The sequence below is a fragment of the Gorilla gorilla genome, chromosome 12 (genome assembly GCF_029281585.2).
Source record: "Gorilla gorilla gorilla isolate KB3781 chromosome 12, NHGRI_mGorGor1-v2.1_pri, whole genome shotgun sequence".
NCBI lineage: Eukaryota > Metazoa > Chordata > Mammalia > Primates > Hominidae > Gorilla > Gorilla gorilla.
Genome location: NC_073236.2, coordinates 132,542,288 through 132,559,290, shown reverse-complemented (window position 1 = coordinate 132,559,290; position 17,003 = coordinate 132,542,288). Strand labels below are relative to the sequence as shown.

At 44.9% G+C, this 17,003-nt stretch overlaps 1 protein-coding gene across 4 annotated transcripts in view; it reads left to right on the top strand.

Annotated features, from left to right (window-relative positions):
• The window catches only part of RNF144A (ring finger protein 144A), a 535,340-nt gene that overhangs the window by 459,490 nt on the left and 58,847 nt on the right, over nt 1-17,003 (top strand). The gene's annotated exons all lie outside the window — the stretch shown is intronic.

Genomic DNA, 17,003 nt, shown 5'->3' with positions numbered 1-17,003 from the left:
TTCTTGGTGAATATTAAATTAAATAATTCATATAGAGTGTTTACCACAGTGCCTTACACATTGCTGGTGCTTTAGTACATAGTAGTTTACTGTTATTATTTCTCATTCTCCCACACTGACCCTGAAGCCTTTAAAGACCATTGTTGGACTTTGTGTACCTGTGACCTTGGATTCTCCAGGCCTCACCTGTCTTTCATGTCCTCAGTTATCTGCTGGATCCTGGAATCAGAAGAATGGCCATATCCAGGGCATAAAATCCCACTTTCTCAGTAGCTGCCCAAGGACTCAGGTGGCCCAGCCCAGAGGTTCAGGGGAGCTGACATCCTGCAAGACAAACTGTGACTCATGGGGCCCAAGAGCCTGGGGAGAGCCAGGAAGCACACCTTTCTCTATTCTTCCTGTTGAATGCCTCCCAGGTGCGGTGTTACTGTACCTTTTACCCAGAGATGTCCCATGGGATGCCCAGAACCATGGTGAGTCTCTGGGAAGCACTGGTCAGCTGGGTAATGCCCACTTTGTATTTGCCCTTCTTCTCTCGTCAATGCCCTGTTCCTTCATTCTGGCTTCTCTGGGATTGAAATAATATGCAAACGTTGCCTCAGACTCTATTTTCTAGAGCCTAGCCTAAGCCAGGCCCTACTCCCTTTTGTATCTCTGGTTCCTAGAACAACACTTTACGGAGAGTTAGTGCTTAGTGCCTGTTTATTGACTTGAAGAATAAAAGAATAACTGATCATCTGAATGCCAAACTGAATTAATGAATGAGTCTTGTGTTCACGCCAGTATTTCCACTGGACAAAATTCTGAATTTCTGAAGAGCCTCAGTCTCTCTGATTGTAACAAACTAAAGGAAAGCAACACAGGGAAAGAAGAGAGGAAGAGAAAAGGTGGCAGGAAGAGAAAGAATCCAAAAGAAAAACTGCCTCGCAATCCCAATCTGTTCCAATTGCCTTATTTGCCGAGTTTCACTTTGGGCCAAAACAGTACTAGTTTAGCAAAAGGGAGACCAAGGCTGGAATCACTTTTGAGTACTGAGGGCACATGGAAGATCTCTGATACAATGAATGGTGGATTATTTTTAATCTGGAAAAATGTCAAAAGCATGAGCAGCTCAATGCCAACCACCCAACTTCATGCAAACCTTTAATTAGTTATAATACTTGGAAGCCTTTCTTGGGATGCTGTTTCATTGCCAGTGAACTCACCATGCTCAGTGCCTGGCAACCATCTGGTGCTGAAGTCACTGGGTTGGGAGCTGTAAGCCAGGCCTTGACTCCCTGCCTCGCCTCCCATTCCTTGTGTGACCCTGGTGTGTCTCTTCCCTTCAAGACCTCTGCTGCCCGTTGTGCAAAGTGAGGACAAGAAGTTCTAACCTTCCCTCAGTCTATGGCTGACAGTGAAGCATCTAAATCACCCACATGTTGGTCTGTAGAACACCTTCGTTATTCTGAGAGACTGTAATATGATGGGATTTTGGTTTACTTAACATAGTCTTGAGAGGGCTTTCTGAGCAGCCCTGCTGTGCCTGCAGACCAAGGGAAGAGACAAAAGGAGTCCAATACAAAGGCCGGGTGGTCAACAGGGCTTGAGACTCCAGAGTGTGTGAGAGACAAGAGACATTTGGGCCTCCAGACCACACTCTAGTTGCCCTGGAATAAATGGAGCAGTCCTAGCTGCCATCCAAGGCAGCCAGCATGTGTATCTTGTTCAATGTCAGGCTCATCGAAGCTGGCCTTGGAATGAGCATTTCTCCATTTTCTCTATGAAACCAGAGTTGGTTGAAGCATTCAGGGCATGGGCCCCTGCATTGTGCACGTGAGACTTCCCTGTTGTTCCTAGAATCTGCTGCAACCTTTGAGATGATAACATCCAAAATGTTTTTGCTCCTTACACTGCCTTTTTTGAAATTTCAATGATTTTTTTTAGCTGAAAGACAGAATGACCCATTGCTGACGTGGTGGTTTTGGTGTGTTCTCATTAGGGAAGTGGTACAACCTCTGAAGACTCACATCATTTCACAGTCTGAGCCTTGAGTGGTCTTCCCTGCTCAGTGGAGAAGATATTGCTGGAAGCTGACATACTTCTTTATCTCCAGCACATTTCACTCCTGCAAATTGGCTTCCTTATGTTGTCATCAGAAATGACCATTCTCAATTTTTTTCTGGGCATTCTCTTCACCTGGAATGTCTTCCCTGATGGACCAAGAGATTTATCCAAAATCACCAAAAACTGTCATCAGAATCAGCATGGCTTTCAGTCAAAGACCCATCTGGCAGGGCACCCTGCCTCTCCTCCAGGCTCCCACTCCTCCCGTCAGATGACACCTACCAACAACTGATCACTCCACCACCTTGGCCTTGTGATTCGTGGGACTCAGGCCCTGCCCTTAGAGGCTGCTATGCTGACTCTGTACTCTGTGTTTCTCAGAGGTTATTTGGTGACTGATAGCATCAACTTCATGTCCACAGGCTTGTTGAGTTCACACCTAGGGTGCCTGGATCTCATTGTGTTTGCTGTAATAAATAATCACTGGGTTCTTACTGTATCCAGCTCTGTTTTGGGAAATGAGGAAACAGATCGCGCTAAGACTGGACCATATCTTCAAGGAGCTCAGAGTCTATGACACCTCTATATGCAGTGGGGCATGCATAGGAGAAAGAGAAATATTCTGTAAGCACAAAGAAAACAATTTCATTACGGCACTGAAGATTTTGATCTCTCAAATAAAAACACTCCATTAAAGCAAGGTATAATTATTTGGAGTCTAAAATAATTTGATATCATAGAGAAATATTATGCAGCAAAGATGGGCAACTGGCAGAGGAATGCATACAGATGTGTACCAAGAAACATCATATGTCTCTACTGCATGTGGTGCAACATTTTAATCAAGTCAAAGACTCTCCTGCTAGGGTTAGAATCTGTTGGCATCCACACCTGTGAACATGACTTGTTATGGTCTCAACTGAAAGGATAGCGGCCCAGGCCTGCCTGGGGATGCACTTTTTGGGTGATGGTAAATGTGCTTTTTGTGCGAGCAGATAGCAGCCTTGCCCTCTGTGTGTGCTTACCTCAGACTTCTCTCTCCAGAGGACTGGAACTTGCGGGGCATATGAGAAGACCCAGGCTCTCAGAGCAGCAGCAGCTGTCCTGGGCTCTGAGCAGAGATTAGCGAGGCTCAGGCTGCATTCCACAGCCTCCACCCCCTGTACTTCTGGCAGGGCGCAGTCCTACCTTTCAAACACACACACACACTCAACTGCAGGTGAGGAACTGACATTGCCCTGGGAGTTTCTGTCTTTGCAGAGGAATATTTTGAAAACTTCCACTCTTGCTTTCTCCACACTCCCATCCAGCGTGCCTGGCTTCTTCTGCACTGTGCATATTCTGGCTCTTTGCCAGAGGCCTGGAAAATCCTGCCAGGCAGCCATTCACGCAGTTGCCCCCAGGCACAGTGACTGACCAGGAGTGAGACACACCACTCTCAGCCCAGCTGTCTGCTCAGCGCAGCTCAAAGCACTTGTACCTTGAGGGAGAGAAACCCAAGCCACACGTCCTGACAGCCTGTCACCTGAGTCCCTTGGAAAACACAATCAAGAGCTTCCTGCCCACTCATGTCCCGAGCTGGCCGGGCTCAGTAGATGCTGTGCCGCCAGCTCCTGGCTTAGCCGGCCTCCCTGGTGCGTCTGCCCTCAACTCTTTGTGCAGCTGGAGTCCCAGAAGGGAGTAATAATTAAAGAAAACTTTGTAAATGTTCAAACTGAATAAAACTGTTGTTGTTGCTCATGGTTCCTTTTCTTCCTTTTTTGCCATCTGGAGCCACAACCTGTCCGGTTTGCAAGCCCAGATCCACGTCCTGTTTCCTCCCGTCACTTGTCTGTCGATCCTCTTCACTGGTGGTTCTCCGCAGAGAAGGGATTTGCTGGTTATTTTTGTCCCCTCCCCTGCACGCCAGAGCCCTGCGAAACTCGTCACTGTCCTGGCTCCAGCGCACCTCCTCATCTCCCTGCTTTCCATATGCTTTGAAGATATTCCTGCCTCTACCGCTCATTTGCAAAGCCATGTGGCATGTGTGTGCGTGCGGCTGCCTGGGTTTCTTGTCATTGCCACTGAGAAACTGCCCATCTGAAGGGCCAGAGGGCCATCAGAGTCAGGCTCTGCCTACAGCCCTGGCTGTAAAATATATATATATTTTAAAGTGACAAAGGAAATGAGTGGATGAAGAAAAAGTAACAAAATAAAAATCACACTAATCTTAATGAATTAAGGCTTCAAGTTACATAGACACTGCAAGAAAGTATAAATCACCCTGTCCATGCAAGAGTAAAACCAGTATTATGCTAAATCATGTCTTCCAAAAGTGTATGTGAAAGTCTTAACCCCAGAAACACAAAATGCAACCTTATTTGGAAACTAAGTCATGTTACAGATGTAATTAGTTAAGTTAAAATGAAGTCATCCTGGAGTGAGGTGGGCCCCTAATCCAATAGAACAAGTGTCTTTATAAAAAGAAGAAAACGTGAAGGCAGGTGTCCACAGAGTGAAGACTATGTGAAGACAGCTGTGTGGGGATAGAAGCTGAGATATGAGCTGTGTATCACAAGCCAAGGGAAGGCTGGGGCTACCAGTAGCTGGAAGAGACAAGGAAGGAGATTCCCTTAGAGGCTTCAGAGGGATTATGACTCTGCCAGTGCCCTGACTTGACTTCTAGCCTCCAAAGCTGTGAGAGGAGCCATTCCTCTTATTTTATGCTACCCAGGATGTAGTACTTTGTTAGGGCAGCCCTTAGGAAACTAATGCAATGAGAGTTCCAGCAGAGTACAATAGCTTCTACGTAAATAGTGGTAAAACGTATCCTCGTTAATAAAATTACATTGTTCACCCAACACATACTTATTCAACCTATATTCTTCCAGAGTTGCTCTATTCTTTTCTATCCTTCTATCAATGGTAGTTTTCTTATTAGATGCTGGTCACTGTAGGCATACAACAATGAATCAAACATCTGTGTTTCTTCTCAAGGATTGCAGTCTGGCAGTGGAGTGAGTATAAGCCTCTATATAAACTCTGCTACGTGTGGGAGTATGGACATTTCTCTCAGGAGGAGCATGGGAAGGAAGCGCAGCACGGGCGCCATCTAGGGACACTGCACGGGCTTCAGGAAAGCCATGACATTGGAGTTGCCGGTGGTGGTGGTTATGGTGGTGGTGATGGTGGTGGTGGTGGTGGTGATGGTGGTGGTGGTGGTGGTGATGGTGGTGGTGATGGTGATGAGTGTGGTGGTGGTGATGGTGGTGGTGGTGGTGGTGATGGTGGTGGTGGTGGTGGTGGTGGTGGTTCTGTGGAGACTGGGGAAGGTAGGTGAAGAACAGCTATGGAAGTCAATGTCCCAAGACTATACCTGGAGGAGTTGGGGATGGCTTTATACATGGGGTGAGGCTTGAGAAAACATGGCGCTCATAAGGCCAAAAGACTTTGGTAGTGATAGTATTGGCTCACATTTCCTTTCAGATAGATTGAAAACCATGTGCAAAGGCAAAGGAGGTGAGAGAAAGCACTCAGCCCCCAAGGAAAATAGGCCGAGGCCAGATCAAAAAGGTCTTTAGATACGACACCAAATGTCTCAACCTTCTTTCAGCTGATGGTGTGGTGAGCGGTTCCAACACAATACATGCTTTGGCAACTATTGTCACATGCAGACCATCTTGAGTCGCATAACGTCTTGACTTTCTTAGATTCAAAATATTTTTATATCTTTTTTTTACTATGTATCCAAAGCACTTAGTTGAATAGTTTTATTTTATGCCTACTTCATGAATACTTGACTTCTAAGAAATAACTGTTCTTTCTCTAGCTTATTGAATTTACCCTACAGCCTAGCATAGATACACACCTAAAAATAATTTTTCTGGACTCAACCTGGGAGTGAGCCTTAAATGGCAATTTATTCCTGCCTCCAGCTTATTAAAGAAATTCCCCAACCCCCTATCATCCCCTTCATCAATTTTGATAAGAGTCATCCAGATCCAGTGACTCAGGGACAAAACAATCACCACCTCAAGTGTTTCATTCAATCCTACAGACTAGAGCTCCAGGAAGACTGAATAGAGACACCCAGGAGAGCTTTCCTGGTTGACAGCACTCCCTGTCTATCGCCACACATTGATGCCAGGAGGGTGAGGTGAACTCACTTCAAGGCAAGAGGGCCATTGAAGCTTCTGTTTGAAACCCTCTCAGACTCTGCCCTAAGCATCTCTTCCTTTGGCTGATTTTAATCTGTATCCTTTCCCTGCAATAAACCAAAGCCATGGGTGTAACTGTTCTGTGAGCCCTTCTAGTAAATTTTCAAAACTGAGGATAGTTTGTGGATCCCCCTGCCAACCTTGAGGTTCATGTCAGAAGTAAGAGAGGTCTTGGGTACTGTATCCTCTAACTGTCTTGGGCAAACTCTATTCCTCTAAACTCTTTTTTTTTTTTTAACTTTTTACACTGATATTCTAGTTTGTTTTTCAATCAGTAAAGCAAACCTGATAAAGAAGTTCTAAGAATCAGGCCCTTCATACCATTTATAGTGGAGGTTGCCTCCACTGTGTATCAGTGGCATTCTGTGTATCATTCTGTGTATCATTCTAGTTCTTAGCAAGCACAGCTATCTCCTCTGGATTCCATGAGGCAGGATTCATCTCAGTTCCCTCTAGCACAGTGGCTAACAGAGCAGGTACTCAGAAGTGCCTGTGCCTAGAGTCACATATAAGACAGGGTCTGTTCTCAGGAGCTCAGCATGCACATGTGGAGACTTCACAGGAAAATGTAAGGACTTTCACATTGGTGGCATCTAGTTTCAAAGAGAATGGCGAGTGTCTCAGTCAGCTAGGGCTGCCATAGTAAAATTCTACACTTCTGTTGGCGTAAGCAACAGAAATGTACTTGCTCACAGTTCTGGAGACTGGAAGTCCAAGATCATAGTGCCAGCAAGGTCATGCTCTGGTGAAGCATCTCTTCCTGTCTTGTAAACAGACATGATATTGTGTGTGTTCACATGGCCTTTGCTTGGTGCATCTGCAGAGAAAGAGAGGGAGAGAAAGAGAAGGAGATGGAGAGAGAGCTTTTTCTTATAAGGGCACTAATCCTATCATGGGAGCCTTACCCTCATGACCTCATCTCAACCTAATGATTCTCCCAAAGCCCTGTCTCTAACTACCATTGCATTGCTGGCTAGGGCTTCCACATATGAATTTTGGGGGGACAAAATTCTATTTATAGCAGTGACTTAATCTGAGGTGACCCAAGCAGCTTTGAATAGGATTGGGCCTGGTGGACACAAGAGGAATGGAAAACAGGGTCTGAAGGCATCGCTTGCAGGGTGACCCCAGGGCCCAGAATGCCCATGTCTTCTGCTCCTTAATCTACATGTCCCAAGAGGTGCATAAGGGGACACTGGGGACACAGAAAAGCCACGTCTTCATCAGCGGAGGAAATAGCTCAGGAAAACTCCTATGCGTTCTTTGGTTTCCCTCATTATTAAGACCAATCATAGGAAAATGAGAAAGGAAAATCCACTCTTCCACCCGATATGTGTGTTCTTGTGACTCCCACCTGATGGAGACGGTTGCTAGGAAACTGTGACCACAGTCTGCAGATTCTGTCAAGGAGAAAGGACCCCCTCACCCCTGAGTTCTCCTTGAAACTCACAAAGTGCTTAGCTGCAGCCTGTGGTGCAGCATTCAGGAGAGTTAATGCTGGCAATTCACAGAGAAGGGAACTGAAGATTAGGGGCATCAGGTAGGCAGCTGGTCATGGCACCAGTGTGGGGCTTGGAGTCAGCTCCCCTGCTGCCCAGGGAGGTGCTGTCTCTATTCCATTGCACTGCCCTCAAGAAGAGGTACCTAGTTCAAAACCAGAAAGGTGAGGCTGCCATGGTCTGCCCTTTTGGGGCACCTCTGGAAGAGGGTACATCCTCATTGAATGTCTTCCTTTGTGTGTTCTCACAGGATGGCAATCCCAGGTCTGGATTAATGCCTGTGTCTGCTGAAAAACAGTGGGACAGACAGTGCTGGTCCATGGCTGCCTTTAAAATGCTACTAAATTTCTGTCTGCCATAAAGTGGAGAAAAAAAGAGTGCAAAACTAAAACGGGAAGGTAATAGTTACATTTGCCAACTTAAAATACATTAGTCTTAGTCTTGACATCATCAAAATGAGGTGAGAGAGGATAAGGCTCAGATGTCTGGCTAGGGTTAAGAGCATGGACAGCGTCACCATGCTTAGAGAGAGGGGATAGAACAAGCAGCAGGTTTAGGGAAAAATTTTCCCCAAATTTCCCACTTTTCAATTTCTGGCGTGTTGAGTGTGAGCTAATGGTCAGAAATGAGGGTGGTGATGCCCAGGGCTGGTGGGCGGGGTCCAGGTGATCATAGGAGACACAGGGAACAGGAGTAGAGGATATGGCTGTATGTGGTGGAATGAAGAGTAAAAGGAGGGGAAGAAATGAAAGAAGCAAATGAAAACTATTCTTTTAGTAATTTTGGTAAAGAAGAGAAGGGTATGAATGAAATAGTGTAAGAGTATTTCATCAGCGGTATTGGGATTAAGATGGCCAACTCTCAATCCAGGCTGCCTGGCTTTGAATTTTGGCTTTACCACCTTTTCACTGTGATCTTGAGCAAGTTACATAACTTCCCTGTGTTCCAGTTTCCTCATCTATAAAACAACGATGATGATGATGTCAGTGATAACCTATTTTGTACCTTCTCATAAATGGTAAGTATGTTAATATATGCAAACTTATTGGAGCATTCCCTTGTCCATGATAAACTCAACTAGTGTTTGCTCATCTCAATTATCCAGAAAAAAAATGGAGAAGGGAGGAGGTTGGGCAGTAGTTTTGGAGGCAGATGCAATACTGAAGGAAGATATTTTTAGGATAAGTGGAGTGAATTGTGAATTCTGACTGCTTTGGTCTGATCCTAACTTTCAGTTTTTAGCTAGGTCTGCTCACTTCATGAAATCACAGTGGGCAGGGACCTTCACACAAAGCACCGAGGACGAGATGAATGACAGGAGAGAGGGCAGATTGGCAGAGCACTGTGTGGGCAGCTAAGCAGTCCCTGGTCTCATGTCTTACCATTGCAATAATCAGAAGAGCAGGTCTCGTATCTTGCCTCAGTTTTTTAGGGTTTGAAGCAACATGGATCTCTCAAATGTGAGCACCAAGACTGAAAACCACTAAGGATAATGAGAAGCTGTCTTTGTGCACACATTTTGGTCTCCTCCCATCCATGCTGGAAATAGCCACTTCAATATCATCAGAAATAAGTTTGAAATCCATCTTTTTTGGTCCACGTTTATCATTCACTGAAAATTTGCCAGAGATACTACCTCACACCCATTAGGTTAGCTGCTATAAAGATAAAAAGAAAGTAACAACTGTTGACAAGAACATGGTGAAATGGTAATACGCATGCACTGTTGGTGGGAATGTAAAATGCTGCAGCCTCTACAGAAAACAGCATGGAGGTTCCTCAAAAAGTTAAAAATAGAATCCAGCAACTCCACTTCTGGAGACATATCCAAAAGAATTGAAATAAGGATTTTGAATAGGTGTTTGTACACCCATGTTCATTACAGCATCACTTATAATAGCCAAAAAATGTCCACTGACTCACGAATGAAAAAACAAAATGTGATATATACATAGAATAGTCATTCAGCCTTAAAAAGGAAGAACATTCTGATGCATGCTACAACACGGATGAAACTTGAGGGTATTACTATGTGAAATAAGCCAGTCCCGAAAGACAGATATGATAGGATTCCACTTACATGAGGTACCTAGAGATAAAAAATAGCATAATGGTTTCCAGGCACCGGGGGAAGGGAGAAATGGAGAGCTGTTGTTTCATGGGTGCAGAGTTTCAATTTTGAAAAATTAAAAAAGATTCTGGAGACTGGTTACACAACAACCTGAACACACTTACCATTACTGAACAGTACACTTGACAATCGTTAAGATGAGAAATTTTACGTTTTGTGTATTTTACCTCAATTAAAAATTAAAAAAAAAATATTTCCAGGGGTATAATGCTGGGAGACACTCTCTGGCCTCATGGAGTTCCCTGTCCAGTTGGATGGACACAAAGGCAAGAAGACACAGGGAGCGTGACAGCAGCTATGAGAGGTGCTGGAGCCTGCGGCTGGGGTGGGCGCGGTGCCGGAAGGCTTCCTGAAGGGAAGGGCTTCTCCACCAGATCCTAAAAACCAAGTAAGAGATAGTCAAATAAAGGAGACAAAAATATGTTAGGACGTCAAAACCATATGTGCAAATTCATGGTGCTATTCGGAAACTGCACATGTTTCTGCTGGGCTGGCACATTGGGTGGGAGTTGAGGGGTGTAAAACGTGGGGTTTGTCTTGATTTATCCAGCATCTGCTGTGCCCAACCTCAGGAGAAAAAAAACTTGTGGACATAAGGTGACCGCTTTCAGCAGATAAAGCAGAAGTGTGGCTGTGCCCTAAAGTTTCCTCCCTGGGGAAACTTAACCATCAGAAACGTTGTCCTGAAAGGCACCAGAGTGAACTGTTTCCACTCCACAAAGGTCTACGTTTGTTTGTTTCAAGTAAATACAACCTAGTCCATCACCACCTCCAAACTATCTGTTATTATCAGTCTTTCATTGACTGGTCAAATAACCACTTATTCAATGAACCAAGCAGTCTGACTACTCCATTTCAGGACTTTAACGAACACATGGGAGGGAGAAACTACAGGCATTTGGGGTTTCTTGAAACTGCTCCAACTTCAGGGTTTGATGTAAATAATCTTTGCAACTTCTGGATCCATCTCTATGCGTTTACTTTAAATATAGATGTGTTTTTTAAAAAATGCAGCACTTTGGACTTAAAATAAAGCTGAAGCTATACAATAGGTAGAGTTTTTTATAAATGGACTATAGACAATAATTGCAAAAAATGCATAGAAAAGACGAAGAGCCAACTTGAGAGACTTCCTACTTACACTTTTCCAACCATTTTCTTCAGGCCAGGAAGACAGCCTCATTTCTTGGTTTTCTAATCCACGTTATAACCACAGAAAATGAGGGCCTGCTAGATCCAGAGCACCCTATTAAAGGCTGTGGAGCAGGAGAAGGAAGGAAGGGAGAGAGAGAGAGAGAGAGAGAGAGAGAGAGAGAGAGAGCAGGTGAGGGAGACAGAGATGGAGGAGTGAGAAGTAGAGAGAGAAAGAAAGAGTGAGGAGAGAGAGAGAAGGGGGAAGACAGAAAGATAAAGGAGACAGAAAGAAATAAGGAGAGAGAGAGAGAGACTGTTGGATTCTAGTAGGAAATAAATAGATACACAATACCTGTCTTTAAAAGTTTATTATAATAAATCCCATCTGCATTAGAGATCTAAATGTCTGAGTAGAGAAAAAATAAGATAAATTCTCAGCATCAGGGGTGGAAGGTGGAAGGATGAGCTATTAAGGGAAGGAGGTGTGGGAGTGGGAGAGGAGCCTTTCCCGGGTGCCTCTGTCCCGCAGGCCTCTCATGCACATGGCAGAGGCTGGCCCACACTTTTGAGATGGCTGATAACATAGAGGATAGCAGGGGATGAACAGGTAGATAAATGAACAAACAGGTGAGTGATTCTGAGAGCCAGACACTAGCAGCATGTGAGAATATATTTGGAAACGATTTGAATTCGTACCTCCTTTATCTCCTGGTCACCAAAGTTTCAAGGAGAGGGAAGAAAATATTGAGCTCCTACGACAATGGCAACATTTTTCTTAGGCCCTTTCTATCACTTATTCTTCACTCTCACTCTGTGATGATCAACTTTAGGTGTGCATTTTACTGGGCTAAGGGATGCCAGATAGCTGGTGGGGCATTATTTCTGGGTGTGTCTGTGAGTGCATTTCCAGGAGTGATTGGCATTGGAATCAGTGGATGGGGGAAGATCTGCAGGCACCCTATGTGGGTGGGCCTCGGATTGGCTGAGGCCTGGATAGATCAAAACAGCAGAAGAAAGGCTAATTCTTTCTCTCTCTCTTCTGGAGCTGGAACAGACTTTTTCCTCCTGCTGTTGGGCATCAGAAGCCCAAGTTCTCTGGCCTTTGGACTCCAAGACCTGCAACAGTGCCATGGTTTCCCTCCTGGCCCCAGTGGATTTCAGTGCTGACTGAAAGTTACACCATCAGCTTCCTTGATTCTGAGGCCTTTGGGCATGGACTGAGTCACCCTGCCAGCTACCCTGGTTCTCCATAATCATGTTAGACAGTTCCCGTAAGTCCCTTCTTGTATATCTCTCTATGTATCCTTATTGGCTCTGTGTCTCTGGAGAATCCTCACTAATACATATCCTTTGAGTTGGATAGAATTCTCTCCATTTACAGATGAGAAAACTGTGCCTCAGGGAGGCTTAATGAATTGCTCAAATTCATTCAGCTATTAAATGGAGAGCCTCAGTTGGAATCCAGGCCCACAGGACATGTGCTGTCTACCTGCCTTGGGTGCTGTTCCCAAGGGGCATGAGTGTTCATGGGTGGCAATGGAATCCCTAGTCCAGTTCAGTGGCGCTTACCTTTTGAAAGTTTAGAGACCTCAGGAACCTCATGCTGATTGGAAATGTGGTTTTTCCTGCTTGACCTTTGATACGGTTTCACTGTGTCCCTATCCAAATCGCATGTTGAATGGTGATCCTGAGTTTTGGAGGTGAGACCTGGTGGGAGGTGATTGGATCATGGGGGTGGTTTCTAATGGTTTAGCACCATCCCCATAGTGCTGCCTCATGACAGAGTTCTCAGGAGAACTGGTTGTTTAAAAGTGTGTAAACACCCCTCACCACCACCACACCTCTCTTTCTCCTGCTCTGACAATGTGAGACCTGTTTGCTTCCCCTTCACCTTCTTTCATAATTTTAAGGTTCTTGAGGCCTCCCAGCCATGCTTCCTGTACAGCCTGTGGAACTGTGAGTCAATTAAACCTCTTTTCTTCATTGATTACCCAGTCTCAGGTAGTTATTTGTAGCAATGAGAGAATGGACAAATACACCCCTGAAGTCTACAGTTCTCCGAAGCCAAGGCTGGTTTGGAAGCTGCCAGCCTGGTGATGGTGGGGGTGGGAAGATGGGGGAGGTTGTGATAGCAACCTTAGGTTTGCCTTCATTTTTATATCAACCAATTAGGAAAGTCAATGGAGTATGGAATAAGAGATGACTGCTATTGTTCTGCCACCTCACAGGGTCATGGGAGCGAGTGAGGACCTGGGGGCATACACGCAGAAGGCTCTGCATCCTACAGACTTCCAGTTCTGAATCTTTTCCCAAGCAGCCCTTCTGTCAGGCAGTAAACACTGACACAGCCACTGGTTGCCACCACAGAGCCTCCCAGTGACCCCCCCTCCTGACCATCATCCATTCCTTATGTTGTTTAAAAACATGGACCCAGCATTCCATATGATGCCTCTATAGGGTGGATGATTGGCTATGGAATCAATATCATAATTGGCTTAAAACCTTGCCCCTGGATTCAGCTTATCTCTTACCCCAATATAGCTACTTGGTGAAATAGATGTGCAGGGAGCTTCTTCTCTTTAATCATAGACAATCTTGGTTCACGATTAGTATCAAATATTTAACTAGGACAGTGGCTCACATGCTTGAGTATGTGTATTAGTCTGTTTTCACGCTGCTGATAAAGACATACCTGAGACTGGGAAGAAAAAGAGGTTTAATTGGACTTACAGTTCCACACGGCTAGGGAGCCTCAGAATCATGGCGGCAGGTGGAAGGCATTTCTTACATGGCAGCAGCAAGAGAATGAGGAAGAAGCACAAGTGGAAACCCCAATAAACCCATAAGATCTCATGAGACTTATTCACTATCATGAGAATAGCACAGGAAAGACCATTCCCCATGATTCAATTACCTCCACCTGAGTCCCTTCCACAACATGTGGGAATTCTGGGGGATACAATTCAAGTTGAGATTTGGATAGGGACACAGCCAAAACATATCATTCTACCCCTGGCCCCTCCAAATCACATGTCCTCACATTTCAAAACCAGTCATGCCTTCCCAACAGTCCCCCAAATCCTTAACTCATTTCAGCATTAACCCAAAATCCACAGTTCAAAGTCTCATCTGAAACATTGCAAGTCCCTTCTGCCTATGAGCCTGTAAAACCAAAAGCAAGCTAGTTACTTCCTAAATACAAGGGAGGTACAGGTATTGGGCAAATACAGGTATTCCAAATGGGAGAAATTGTCCAAAACAAAGGGATTACAGGGCCCGTGCAAGTCTGAAATCCAGCAGGGCAGTCAAATTTTAAAGCTCCAAAATGATCTCCTTTGACTCCAGGTCTCTCACATCCAGGTCATGCTGATGCAAGAGATGAGTTCCCATGGTCTTGGGCAGCTCTGGCCCTGTGGTTCTGTAGAGTACAGCCTCCTTCCTGGCTGCTTTCACAGGCTGCCATTGAGTGTCTGTGGCTTTTCCAGGTGCACGATGCAAGCTTTCAGTGGATCTACCATTCTGAGGTCTGGAGGACAGTAGCCCTCTTCTCACAGCTCCACTAGGCAGTGCCGCAGTAGGGGATCTGTGTGGGGGCTCGGACCTCATGTTTCCCTTCCACACTGCCCTAGCAGAGTTCTACATGAGGGCACCACCTCTTCAGCAAATTTCTGTCTGGGCATCCAGGCGTTTCTATATATCTTCTGAAATCTAGGCAGAGGTTCCCAAACCTCCATTTTTGACTTCTGTGTACCCACAGGCTCAACACCATGTGGAAGCTGCCAAGGCTTAGGGCTTCCACCCTCTGAAGCCACAGCCTGAGCTCCACTTTGGCACATTTCAGCCAAAGTTGGAGCAGCTGAGACACAGGCCACCAAGTCCCCAGGCTGCACACATCATGGGGACCCTGGACCTGGCCCATGAAGCCACTTTTTCTTCCTAGGCCTCTGGGCCTGTGATGAGAGGGGCTGCAGTGAAGGTCTCTGACATGGCCTGGAGACTTTTCCCCATGGTCTTTGGGATTAACATTAGGCTCCTTGCTACTTATGCGAAGTTGTGCAACTGGCTTGAATTTCTCCCCAGAAAATTGGTTTCTCTTTTCTATCACATAGTCAGGCTGAAAATTTTCCAAACTTTTGTGCTCTGCTTCCCTTATAAAATGGAATGCCTTTAAAAGAACCCAAGTCACCTCTTGGATGCTTTGCTGCTTAGAAATTTCTTCCAGCAGATACCTTAATCATCTCTCTCAACTTCAAAGTTCCACAAATCTCTAGGGCTGGGGCCAAATGCTGCCAGTCTCTTATTATAATAAGAGTCACCTTTGCTCCAGTTGCCAACAAGTTCCTCGTCTCCATCTGAGACCAACTCAGCCTGAATTTTATTGTCCATATCTCTTTCAGCATTTTGGGCAAAGCCATTCAACAAGTCTCTAGGAAGTTCCAAACTTTCCCACATTTTCCTGTCTTCTTCTGAGCCCTCCAAACTCTTCCATCCTCTGTCGGTTACCCAGTTCCAAAGTCGCTTCCACATTTTTGGGTATCTTTTCAGCAACACCCCACTCTACTCGTACCAATTTACTGTGTTAGTTCATTTTCATGCTGTTGATACGGACATACCCGAGACTGGGAAGAAAAAGAGGTTTAATTGGACTTACAGTTCCACGAGACTGGAAAGGCCTCAGAATCACAGTGGGAGGTGAAAGGCTCTGCTTACATGGTGGCAGCAAGAAAGAATGAGGAAGAAGCAAAAGCAGTGACCCCTGATAAACCCATCAGATCTCATGAGACTTATTCACTATCAGAATAGCATGGGAAAGACTGACCCCCGTGATTCAATCACCTCCCCCCGGGTTCCTCCCACAACACGTGGGAATTCTGGGAGATACAATTCAAGTTGAGATTTGAATGGGGACACAGCCAAACCATATCAGTATGCATCAGAATCATTTAGAGATTTTGTTAAATATATATATTTTTTAAACTCCTAGTGGGTTACAGTTTATCTTGCCAAATATTATATTGCTAGGCCCGGCTCCAGAGTTTCTGTGTCAGTAGATCTAGTGTAGGGCCCCAGAGTCTGTATTTCTGAAAGGTTCCCTCGTGATGCTTATGCTGCTGGTCCAGGGACCACACTTTGAAAAGCACTGTGTCAGGCACTGAGCACTGCAAGAATTCTAGGACCTCTGCAGACTCCATGTCTGTTGGTATTTTTCTGGGAAAAAGTCCAGCTGTCATAGAGCAGGATATGGGCAGCTGACAATCATCCTTTCAGTTTGTTGTCACACCCCAATTTTTCAAGCATAGGGAAATCAGACTGCAGCGTATTTGGCGTTTTGAAGTCAGTTATTGCTGAATCATCTAAATGCCTTTTGATAATTGCTAATTGACAGAAATAGAGTCAGAAAGTCACACCTTTTCCACTAGCAGAAGACAAAAAACAAACATGGACATAGCCTATCTTTATTGATATATATTTATATCTATCTATATGCCATTATACATATACTCACATTATATACATGATATATATTTTTATTTATCATGAAATAAAAATCTTTATTGATGTATATTTATATCTATCTATATTGATATATGTTTATATCTATCTATATGCCATTATATATATACTCACATTGCATACAAGAAATATAAGTATGTGTTTGTAAACACACACACTTATGAATGAGAGAGAGAAAATGCTCCATAGCAGCTGAGGATAAAACAGAAAGAGTCACACCAAGGCAGCCTCACAATTCAGGAACAGAGAAACAGTAACCCGGTGGAGGGGCGGATGGCGGAAAAGGTGCAAGGGTACCAGAGTTAAAGTCTGAGCCTGCAAGGTGTCCCAGGTGCACAGAGATAGAGACAGAAGGATCAAGCTCAGGACAATGTAGTTAAGTTATGGCAGAGAGTGGCTGGCTGAGGCAGTATTTAATGGCCAAGACGCTCACCTTCACAATTTATTGGTGAAAAATCTCATGAGAAAAGTGACTTAACACTG